This window comes from Arachis hypogaea, chromosome 19 (genome assembly GCF_003086295.3).
Source record: "Arachis hypogaea cultivar Tifrunner chromosome 19, arahy.Tifrunner.gnm2.J5K5, whole genome shotgun sequence".
Lineage (NCBI taxonomy): Eukaryota > Viridiplantae > Streptophyta > Magnoliopsida > Fabales > Fabaceae > Arachis > Arachis hypogaea.
Genome location: NC_092054.1, coordinates 24256588 through 24266638, shown reverse-complemented (window position 1 = coordinate 24266638; position 10051 = coordinate 24256588). Strand labels below are relative to the sequence as shown.

Below are 10051 nucleotides of genomic sequence, written 5' to 3'. Positions count from 1 at the left end.
TAATTATTTATTTATCTACTAACACTTCTCTTCTTCTTAAAAATTTGAACCCTCTCCCTCTTTATGTGTTCGAATTCTTTCTCTTCTCTTCTACTCACATAAAGGAACCTCTCTACTGTGGCAAAGAGGATCCCTATTATTTTCTGTTCTCTTCTTTTTCATATGAGCAGGAGCAAGGACAAGAACATTCTTGTTGAAGCTGATCCGGAACCTGAAAGGACTCTAAAGAGGAAGCTAAGAGAAGCTAAGGCACAACACTCTGAAGAGGACTTTACTGAAATTTTCGAAAAAGAAGTAGAGATGGCCGAAACCAATAACAATGGTGGAGGTGTAAGGAAGATGCTTGGTGACTTTACTGCACCAAATTCCAACTTAAATGGAAGAAGCATCTCAATCCCTGCAATTGGAGCAAACAATTTTGAGCTAAAGCCTCAATTAGTTTCTCTAATGCAACAGAACTGCAAGTTTCATGGACTTCCATCAAAAGATCCTTTTCAGTTCTTAACTGAATTCTTGCAGATCTGTGATACTGTTAAGACCAATGGGGTTGATCCCGAGGTCTACAGGCTTATGCTTTTCCCGTTTGCTGTAAGAGACAGAGCTAGAATATGGTTGGACTCTCAACCTAAAGATAGCATGAACTCTTGGGATAAGCTGGTCACGGCTTTCTTAGCCAAGTTCTTTCTTCCTCAAAAGCTTAGCAAGCTTAGAGTGGATGTTCAAACCTTCAAACAGAAAGAAGGTGAATCCCTCTATGAAGCTTGGGAGAGATACAAGCAACTGACCAAAAAGTGTCCTTTTGACATGCTTTTAGAATGGACCATCCTGGATATATTCTATGATGGTCTGTCTGAATTATCAAAGATGTCATTGGACCATTTTGCAGGTGGATCCATTTACCTAAAGAAAACGCCTGCAGAAGCTCAAGAACTCATTGACATGGTTGCAAACAACCAGTTCATGTACACTTCTGAAAGGAATCCTATGAGTAATGGGACGCCTCAGAGGAAGGGAGTTCTTGAAATTGATGCTCTGAATGCCATATTTGCTCAGAACAAAATATTGACTCAGCAAGTCAATATAATTTCTCAGAGTCTGAATGGATTGCAAGCTGCATCCAACAGTACTAAAGAGGCATCTTCTGAAGAAGAAGCTTATGATCCTGAGAACCCTGCAATAGCAGAGGTGAATTACATGGGTGAACCCTATGGAAACACCTATAATCCCTCATGGAGAAATCATCCAAATTTCTCATGGAAGGATCAACAAAAGCCTCAACAAGACTTTAATAATGGTGGAAGAAACAGGTTTAGCAATAACAAGCCTTTTCCATCATCCACTCAGCAACAGACAGAGAATTCTGAGCAGAATCCATCTAGCTTAGCAAATATAGTCTCTGATCTATCTAAAGCCACTTTGAGTTTCATAAACAAAACAAGATCCTCCATTAGAAATTTGGAGGCACAAGTGGGCCAGCTGAGTAAAAGAGTCACTAAAACTTCTCCTAGTACTCTCCCAAGCAATACAGAAGAGAATCCAAAAAGAGAGTGCAAGGCCATAACCTTACTTGGTGTGGCCGAACCCAAAGAGGAGGAGGAGGACGTGAATCCTAGTGAGGAAGACCTCCTGGGACGTTCAGTGACCAATAAGGAGTTTTCCTTTGAGGAACCAAAGGAATCTGAGGCTCATCTAGAGACCATAGAGATTCCATTGAACCTCCTTTTACCATTCATGAGCTCTGATGACTATTCATCTTCTGAAGAAGATGAAGACATTGTTCAAGGGCAAGTTGCCCAGTATTTAGGAGCAATCATGAAGCTGAATGCCAAGCTATTTGGTAATGAGACTTGGGAGGATGAGCCTCTATTGCTCATTAATGAACTAAATATCTGGGTTCATCACACTTTGCCTCAAAAGAAACGGGATCCTGGTAAATTCCTAATTCCCTGTAACATAGGCACCATGACCTTTGAGAAGGCTCTGTGTGACCTGGGGTCAGGCATAAACTTAATGCCACTCTCTATAATGGAGAAACTAGGAATCTTTGAGGTGTAAGCTGCCAGAATCTCATTGGAGATAGCAGACAACTCAAGAAAACAGGCTTATGGACTAGTAGAGGATGTGTTAGTAAAGGTTGAAGGCCTTTACATCCCTGTTGATTTCATAATCCTAGACACTGGGAAGGATGAGGATGAATCCATCATCCTTGGAAGACCCTTCCTAGCCACAGCAAAAGCTGTGATTGATGTGGACAGAGGAGAGTTGGTCCTTCAACTGAATGAGGACAACCTTGTGTTTAAAACTTAAGTATCTCCTTCTGTAACCATGGAGAGGAAGCATGAAAAGCTTCTCTCACTGCAGAGTCAACCAAAGCCCCCACAGTCAAACTCTAAGTTTGGTGTTGGGAGGCCACAACCAAGCTCTAAGTTTGGTGTTGAACCCCCACATTCAAACTCTAAGTTTGGTGTTGGGAGGTCCCAACAATGCTCTGAACATCTGTGAGGCTCCATGAGAGTTCACTGTCAAGCTATTGACATTAAAGAAGCGCTTGTTGGGACGCAACCCAATGTTATTTAATTATTTCTATTTTATGTTTTCTTTAGGTTGATGATCATGTGAAGTCACAAAAACTACTGAAAAATCAAAAACAGAATGAAAAACAGCATTAAAAATAGCTCACCCTAGAGGAAGAACTTACTGGCGTTTAAACACCAGTAAGAAGCATCAAACTGGTATTTAACGCCAGAAAGAAGCATCAAGCTGGCATTAAACGCCAGAAACAAGCACCAGACTGGCGTTTAATGCCAAAACAGAGCATGGAAGTGGCGTTAAACACCAGAAACAGGCTACATTTGGGCGTTTAACGCCAAAAACAGGCAGCAGTCTGGCGTTAAACGCCAGTATTGCATACTAAGGGCGTTTTACACGCCTAATTGGAGCAGGGATGTTAAGTCCTTGACCCCACTGGATCTGTGGACCCCACAGGATCCCCACAGGATCTGTGGCCCACAGGATCCCTACATACCCTAACTCTCTCTCTCACACCTTTTCATAACACTCTTCCCCAAAATAACCTCCACCAATCACCTCCATTACTCCTCCAAAACCATCTTACAACCCACCTACACCCACCCACTCAAATTCAAACCATCACTCTTTCCTTTTCACACATCATAACCACCTAAACCCCCTGGCCGAACCATTCACACACCTCCATCTTCTCCATCTCTTCTTCTTCTCATCCTTTGTTTCTTCTTTTGCTCGAGGACGAGCAAACCTTTTAAGTTTGGTGTGGTAAAAGCATTGCTTTTTGTTTTTCCATAACCACCAATGGCACCTAAGGCCGGAGAAATCTCTAGAAAGAGGAAAGGGAAGACAAAAGCTTCCACCTCCGAGTCATGGAAGATGGAGAGATTCATCTCAAGGGTCCATAGCTCAGTAGTAGAGCATTTGACTACACAACAACAGAGCCCACTCATGGACCTCAACAAGAGCATGAGGAATTCCCTCACCAAGAAATCCCCGAGATGCCTGAAGGATACATTTTCCTCCACACAACTATTGGGAGCAACTGAGGATAGGAGCACCAAAATCACTAGGAATGAAGCAACAAAGGCAAGGAAGAGACATAAAGGAGCTCAAGAGCACCATTGGTTCTTCAAGAAGAGGAAGACGCACCCTCACTAAGGTGGACCCGTTCCTTAATCTCCTTGTTCTTATTTTCCTATTTTTCGGTTTTTGAGCCTTATGTTTTATTTATGTTTGTGTCTTTACTATATGATCATTAGTGTTTAAGTGTCTATGTCTTAAAGCTATGAATTTCCTATGAATCCATCACCTCTCTTAATTGAAAACTGTTCTAAAAACAAAAGAACAAGAAGTACATGGTTTCAAATTCATCCTTGAAACTAGTTTAATTATTTTGATGTGGTGACAATACTTTTTGTTTTCTGAATGAATGCTTGAACAGTGCATATGTCTTTTGATATTGTGGTTTATGAATGTTAAATATGTTGGCTCTTGAAAGAATGATGAAAAAGGAAAAATGTTATTGATAATCTGAAAAATCATAAAATTGATTCTTGAAGCAAGAAAAAGCAGTGAATACAAAAGCTTGCGAAAAAAAAGAGAAAAAAAGAAAAATGGCAAAAAAAAGAAGAAAGAAAAAGAAAAAGCAAGCAAAAAAAGCCAAAAGCTCTTTAAAACAAAAGGCAAGAGCAAAAAGCCAATATCCCTTAAAATCAAAAGGCAAGGGTAATAAAAAGGATCCAAGGCTTTGAGCATCAGTGGATAGGAGGGCCTAAAGGAATAAAATCCTGGCCTAAGCGGCTAAACCAAGCTGTCCCTAACCATGTACTTGTGGCGTGAAGGTGTCAAGTGAAAACTTGAGACTGAGCGGTTAAAGTCGAGATCCAAAGCAAAAAGAAGAGTGTGCTTAAGAACCCTAGACACCTCTAATTGGGGACTCTAGCAAAGCTGAGTCACAATCTGAAAAGGTTCACCCAATTATGTGTCTGTGGCATTTATATATCCGGTGGTAATACCGGAAAACAAAGTGCTTAGGGCCACGGCCAAGACTCATAAAGTAGCTGTGTTCAAGAATCAACATACTGAACTAGGAGAATCAATAACACTATCTAAAATCTAAGTTCCTATAGAGGCCAATCATTCTGAACTTCAATGGATAAAGGGAGATGCCAAAACTATTCAAGAGGCAAAAAGCTACTAGTCCCGCTCATCTGATTGGAGCTAAGTTTCATTGATATTTTGGAATTTATAGTATATTCTCTTCTTTTTATCCTATTTGATTTTCTGTTACTTGGGGACAAGCAACAATTTAAGTTTGGTGTTGTGATGAGCGGATAATTTATACGCTTTTTGGCATTATTTTTACATAGTTTTTAGTATGATTTAGTTAGTTTTTAGTATATTTTTATTAGTTTTTAAATAAAATTCATATTTCTGGACTTTACTATGAGTTTGTGTGTTTTTCTGTGATTTCAGGTAATTTCTGGCTGAAATTGAGGGACTTGAGCAAAAATCAAATTCAGAGGTTGAAAAAGGACTGCAGATGCTGTTGGATTCTGACCTCCATGAACTCAAAGTGGATTTTATGGAGCTACAGGGGTCCAAATGGCGCGCTATAAATTGTGTTGGAAAGTAGACATCCAGGGCTTTCCAGCAATATATAATAGTCCATACTTTGCCCGAGTTTAGACGATGCAAACTGGTGTTCAACGTCAGCTTTCTGCCCTATTCTGGAGTTAAATGCCAAAAACAGGTTGCAAAGCAGAGTTAAACGCTAGAAATAGGTTATAAATTGGCGTTTAACTCCAAGAAAGACCTCTACACGTGAAAGCTTCAATGCTCAGCCCAAGCACACACCAAGTGGGCCCGAAAGTGGATTTCTACATCATTTACTTATCTCTGTAAACCCTAGTAACTAGTTTAGTATAAATAGAACTTTTTACTATTGTTTTTACATATTTTGGACCATCTTTGGATTATCTTTTGATCCTTTGATCACGTTTAGGGGGCTGGCCATTCGGACATGCCTGGACTTTGTTCTTATGTATTTTCAACGGTAGAGTTTCTACACACCATAGATTAAGGTGTGGAGCTCTGCTGTTCCTCATGAATTAATGCAAAGTACTTTTGTTTTTCTATTCAATTCAAGCCTATTTCTTCTCTAAGATATTCATTCGCACACAAGAACATGATGAATGTGATGATTATGTGACGCTCATCATCATTCTCACTTATGAACGCGTGCCTGACAAACACTTCCGTTCTACATGTAAACAAGCTTGAATGTATATCTCTTAGCCTCCTGATCTACGATCAGAGTCTTCGTGGTATAGGCTAGAATTATTGGCGGCCATTCTTGAGATCCGGAAGTCTAAACCTTGTCTGTGGTATTCCGAGTAGGATCTGGGAAGGGATGGCTGTGACGAGCTTCAAACTCGCGAGTGCTGGGCGTAGTGACAGACGCAAAAGGATTACTGAATCCTATTCCAGTATGATCGAGAACCAACAGATGATTAGCCGTGCAGTGACAGCGCATTTTGGACCATTTTCACTGAGAGGACGGGAAGTAGCCATTGACAACGGTGATGCCCTACATAAAGCTTGCCATAGAAAGGAGTATGAAGGATTGGATGAAGACAGTAGGAAAGCAGAGATTCAGAAGAAACAAAAGCATCTCCATACGCTTATCTGAAATTCTCACCAATGAATTACATAAGTATCTCTATCTTTATTTTACATTTTATTTATCTTTTAATTATTAAAACTCTATAACCATTTGAAACCGCATGACTAAGACTTACAAGGTGACCATAGCTTGCTTCAAGCCGACAATCTCCGTGGGATCGACCCTTACTCACGTAAGGTTTATTACTTGGATGACCCAGTGCACTTGCTGGTTAGTTGTGCGAAGTTGTGACAAAGAACTAAGATTATGAACGTGCGTATTAAGTTTTTAGCGCTGTTACCAAGGAATAAACGATCACGATTTTGCATACCACCCCACACTTAGATGTTGCACGGTCCTCCATGCCAAAAAATTGGACCGGGGTGGTTAAATCTTAGAATCTCCACCATCTGGCGGTGGTGGGTGCTGAAGTCACTGATACTCTATAATCGCATAGGTCGGCTCTGTGGCGGTCGCAGCTGTCGGCTCCTGAACGGACTGGTCAGCTGCCTCCTCAGCCACTGTTTCTACTCTCTCCTCAGCTCTCTCAACTACTGGCTACTCAGCCTCGACTGTTGGCTGCTCCACTACCAGCTCCTCTGTCTATCTCAATGTTGTAGGCTCAATCTCAGGCTCGGGCTCAGGTGTATCCAGAGGAGGAGGCCCAGGGTCTTTACCCTCAAATTTTGCCACAAACCACTGAAAGTGGCACGCATTGCGGCGCTCAAAATGGTGGATGGCCTGAAGAATGTCCAGGCCCAGCTCATAAGGTGTCCGAAGTCAAAGTGCAGGTGCTGAAGGTGCTGATGGTGGTGGTGGAGCTGATGGCTCTCATGATGATGGTGGCTCTGTGGTCTTCCTCTTCTTCTGTGGTGGCCCATCATACTCTTCGTATGGTAGGAATGGCTAGGTGCTGATATAGACAGACGTCCGGTCTGTCGGACGTCTCTCCACCCCAGATAACGTGGCCAGTCTGGTGATCATCGAAGGGAAGGGAACGTTGTACTTCTGTTGTTGGGTCACCTTCCACATCGAATCTCTGATGAGGGTCAAAACAGAGATCTTCTTCCCCTCCATAATGGCCCAAAGTAGTACGGCCACACGGACGCGAATGTTAGTAGCATGTGTGCTTGGCAAAATGTAATCTGCAATGATCTGCTGCCAGATCCTCGCCTCAGGATGGAGATGAGCACATGCTATGTTTTGTGGTACCGCGTTCTCTCCTCTGCTGTATTCCCACCGGGCCTCTGGTAGGCCAATCCTCTTCAGAACAGGGTCCAAGGAAAGCTTGCCCACATTTAAGTCCGCAACTATATTTGGGTAAGTATCGCGGGCCGGAGGAATATGCAGAATCTGTAAGAGGGCCTCTAAAGCATGATCAGAGGTGTCTAGTGTGACACCTCTCAGAAAAACAGTCGTGGCCTCTCTTTTCAGTAGATTTTCATAGAATTCTTTGACCATGTGTTCATTGATCTCCACAGGGTCGAATTCTACGAATTTCTACTGGTAGAAATCGAGTCTATTATGTATGAGTTTCGCATATTTCTTTGGCATGCTGAGCTTCCTCTCATAGTGGAAGGCTTTCTTTTTCAGCTTCTTATATTGCTCATGGGCTTCCTCAGTAATAAAATTGTCCGGCTGAGTGCTCGGACGTGCAGGAGGAGGAGCCAAAGAGTTGGATTTCTCCTTACCCTTGCAACGCATCCTGAAAGAGGATAAAAAATGGAATACAACTCAGGAGAAACATATAAAAATCACAAAAGCAAAGAGGAGACAGTCAAACAATGCAAATTAGAGCCAATTAGGTAAACAGAGACTCAATTGAAAAAAACATAATCAAAGGCAGTGATATGCTCAAAAGAAAATGTAAGTTTCCACAAGCAAGGAACCTAAGTAACAATTAAAGGAAATGAACAATAATTAAAGCACAAATAACTTAGGTAAAAGTGAATTGAATCAAGAAAATTGATTATTGCCTAATTGTGTCTTGAAATTGGAAGAATTGACAAAAATTGTCACAAAGGCAATAGTCAACTCCACAATTGAAGCATTTGCTTACTCATATTAAAAAGATAGAAAATAATCACATACACTTAACTCTTGTTCAACAAAAGCAATAAAATTGATTGAAAATCATATTGTGTTGCTTCAAAAAGAATTTCAGAGAACAAGTTGCTGTATATGACCATTTATGTTCAAGAATATATGAGTAAGCAATTCGGTCAATTCAATTAACACAACAATGCACCGCTGAAAATGCACCAAACAGAATGATCATAGCTGTAAATTTCAAGTCTAGTTTGGTGTTCAAAGTAAAAATAACACTGGGTGCATATAACAATTCATCTTAACCATCATCCAAAATTTCAGAAAACTACACAAATATGAATTAAACTGCCTTATGAGAATAAAATTCAAAGCTCATTTTGATCAGACAAGAGAATTAAATAAAAAACTCCGTTCAGGTGATTTATCGAACAGGTGGCGTGCAGGATTCATAAACATCAGTTTCAGTTCAATCTAAGCAGTAAACAACCCAGAAATTCAGCCACAAAGAAACATTCAATCCAAAACACAGAAATCATCTAACCTAACCTAACCAAATCACCAAATAGAATTAAAAAGCAAATCAGAAATAAACAGCAAAGAAATGGAACAGGGCAGGGAGAGGGTGGAACTTGCGTCGAAGAAATGAAGCAGAAGAATAGAGAGGTGGAGTGGTAGAGGTGTCGCGGCGGCACAGAGGTTTGCCGCCGCTGGTGGTTGCTCACCGGACAGAGGAATGGCACGAGGAATAGGGGTGACTTCACACAAAGAAGAAGAAATGGAGAAAGGAAGGAATAAAGAGAAGAAAGGGGAGAAGGGGTGGGCGACGGTGGTCGTCGGTGGTGGCATTGCGGTCGGATGGAAGTGGTTGCGAGGTCTGGGTGGCTGGGTTAAAGGGTGGGGCTTTGTTTCAGAGAAGAAGAGAAGAGAGGGGTTGGAGATGGTTGGGGTTCAGAGAAAGAAGAAGAAGAAAGGGTTGGGGTGGGTATCTGAAGTGCGATGGTTCTCCCCTTTCAAATTAACGTTCGAAAAGGGCTTGTGCGTACGCACAAGGTAGTGTGCGGACGCACAGTAGGGGAAAAGAGAGGTTATGCACACACACAGCAGCGTGCGTACGCTAAGAACAGAAGGGGTTTTGGGGTCTGTGCGCACGCACAAGGAGGTCTGCGTGTGCACATTAGGAAAAAGGAGCGGTTGTTCCCACGCGCACTGTGTGCGTGGGCTGTGAGCAGTGGGTGTGTTGATGGTTGTGCGTCCGCACAGGGGTATGCGCACGCACAGGTAGCTCTCCCTTTTTTTTGTTTTTTTTAGAAACTGGGTGAAGTGTGTGTGCGCACAAGTAATGTGCGTACGCACAAGAGGAAAAGAGGGTAGGGTGCACACGCACAAGACGTGTGAACACCCTGAACAGAATGGGTGTTTAAGGAGTGTGCGTGCGCACAACTCTGTGCGTATGCACGGGTGACGAAAAGCAGAAGTGTGCGCGCGCACGATGTTGTGCATACGCACAGGACTCTGTTCTTGCAACAAAATTTTTGCCTCTAAGGTACCAAACATGACATCCCAAATAGATTTTCAAGTCCCAAAACATGTTAAAACTCCAAAAACTTAGTATTCTACTAAAATTACCTAACAAACATCAAAATGTAACTAACCAACTAAGCAACATAACCAATTATTCAAGAAATAAAAGCTAAAAGAGAAATAAGGGGTTAGAAGGATATTACCATGGTGGGGTGTCTCCCACCTAGCACTTTGATTTATAGTCCTCAAGTTGGACTTTTTTGAGTGAAACTTGTGTTATGGCGGCTT

At 41.8% G+C, this 10051-nt stretch overlaps 1 non-coding gene across 1 annotated transcript; it reads right to left on the bottom strand.

Annotated features, from left to right (window-relative positions):
* Positions 1 to 702: 702 nt before the first annotated feature.
* On the bottom strand, positions 703 to 810 carry LOC112780242 (small nucleolar RNA R71). Its single transcript, XR_003191094.1, has one exon. It is a non-coding gene; the product is annotated as a small nucleolar RNA R71 (small nucleolar RNA).
* Between the last annotated feature and the right edge of the window lie 9241 nt (positions 811 to 10051).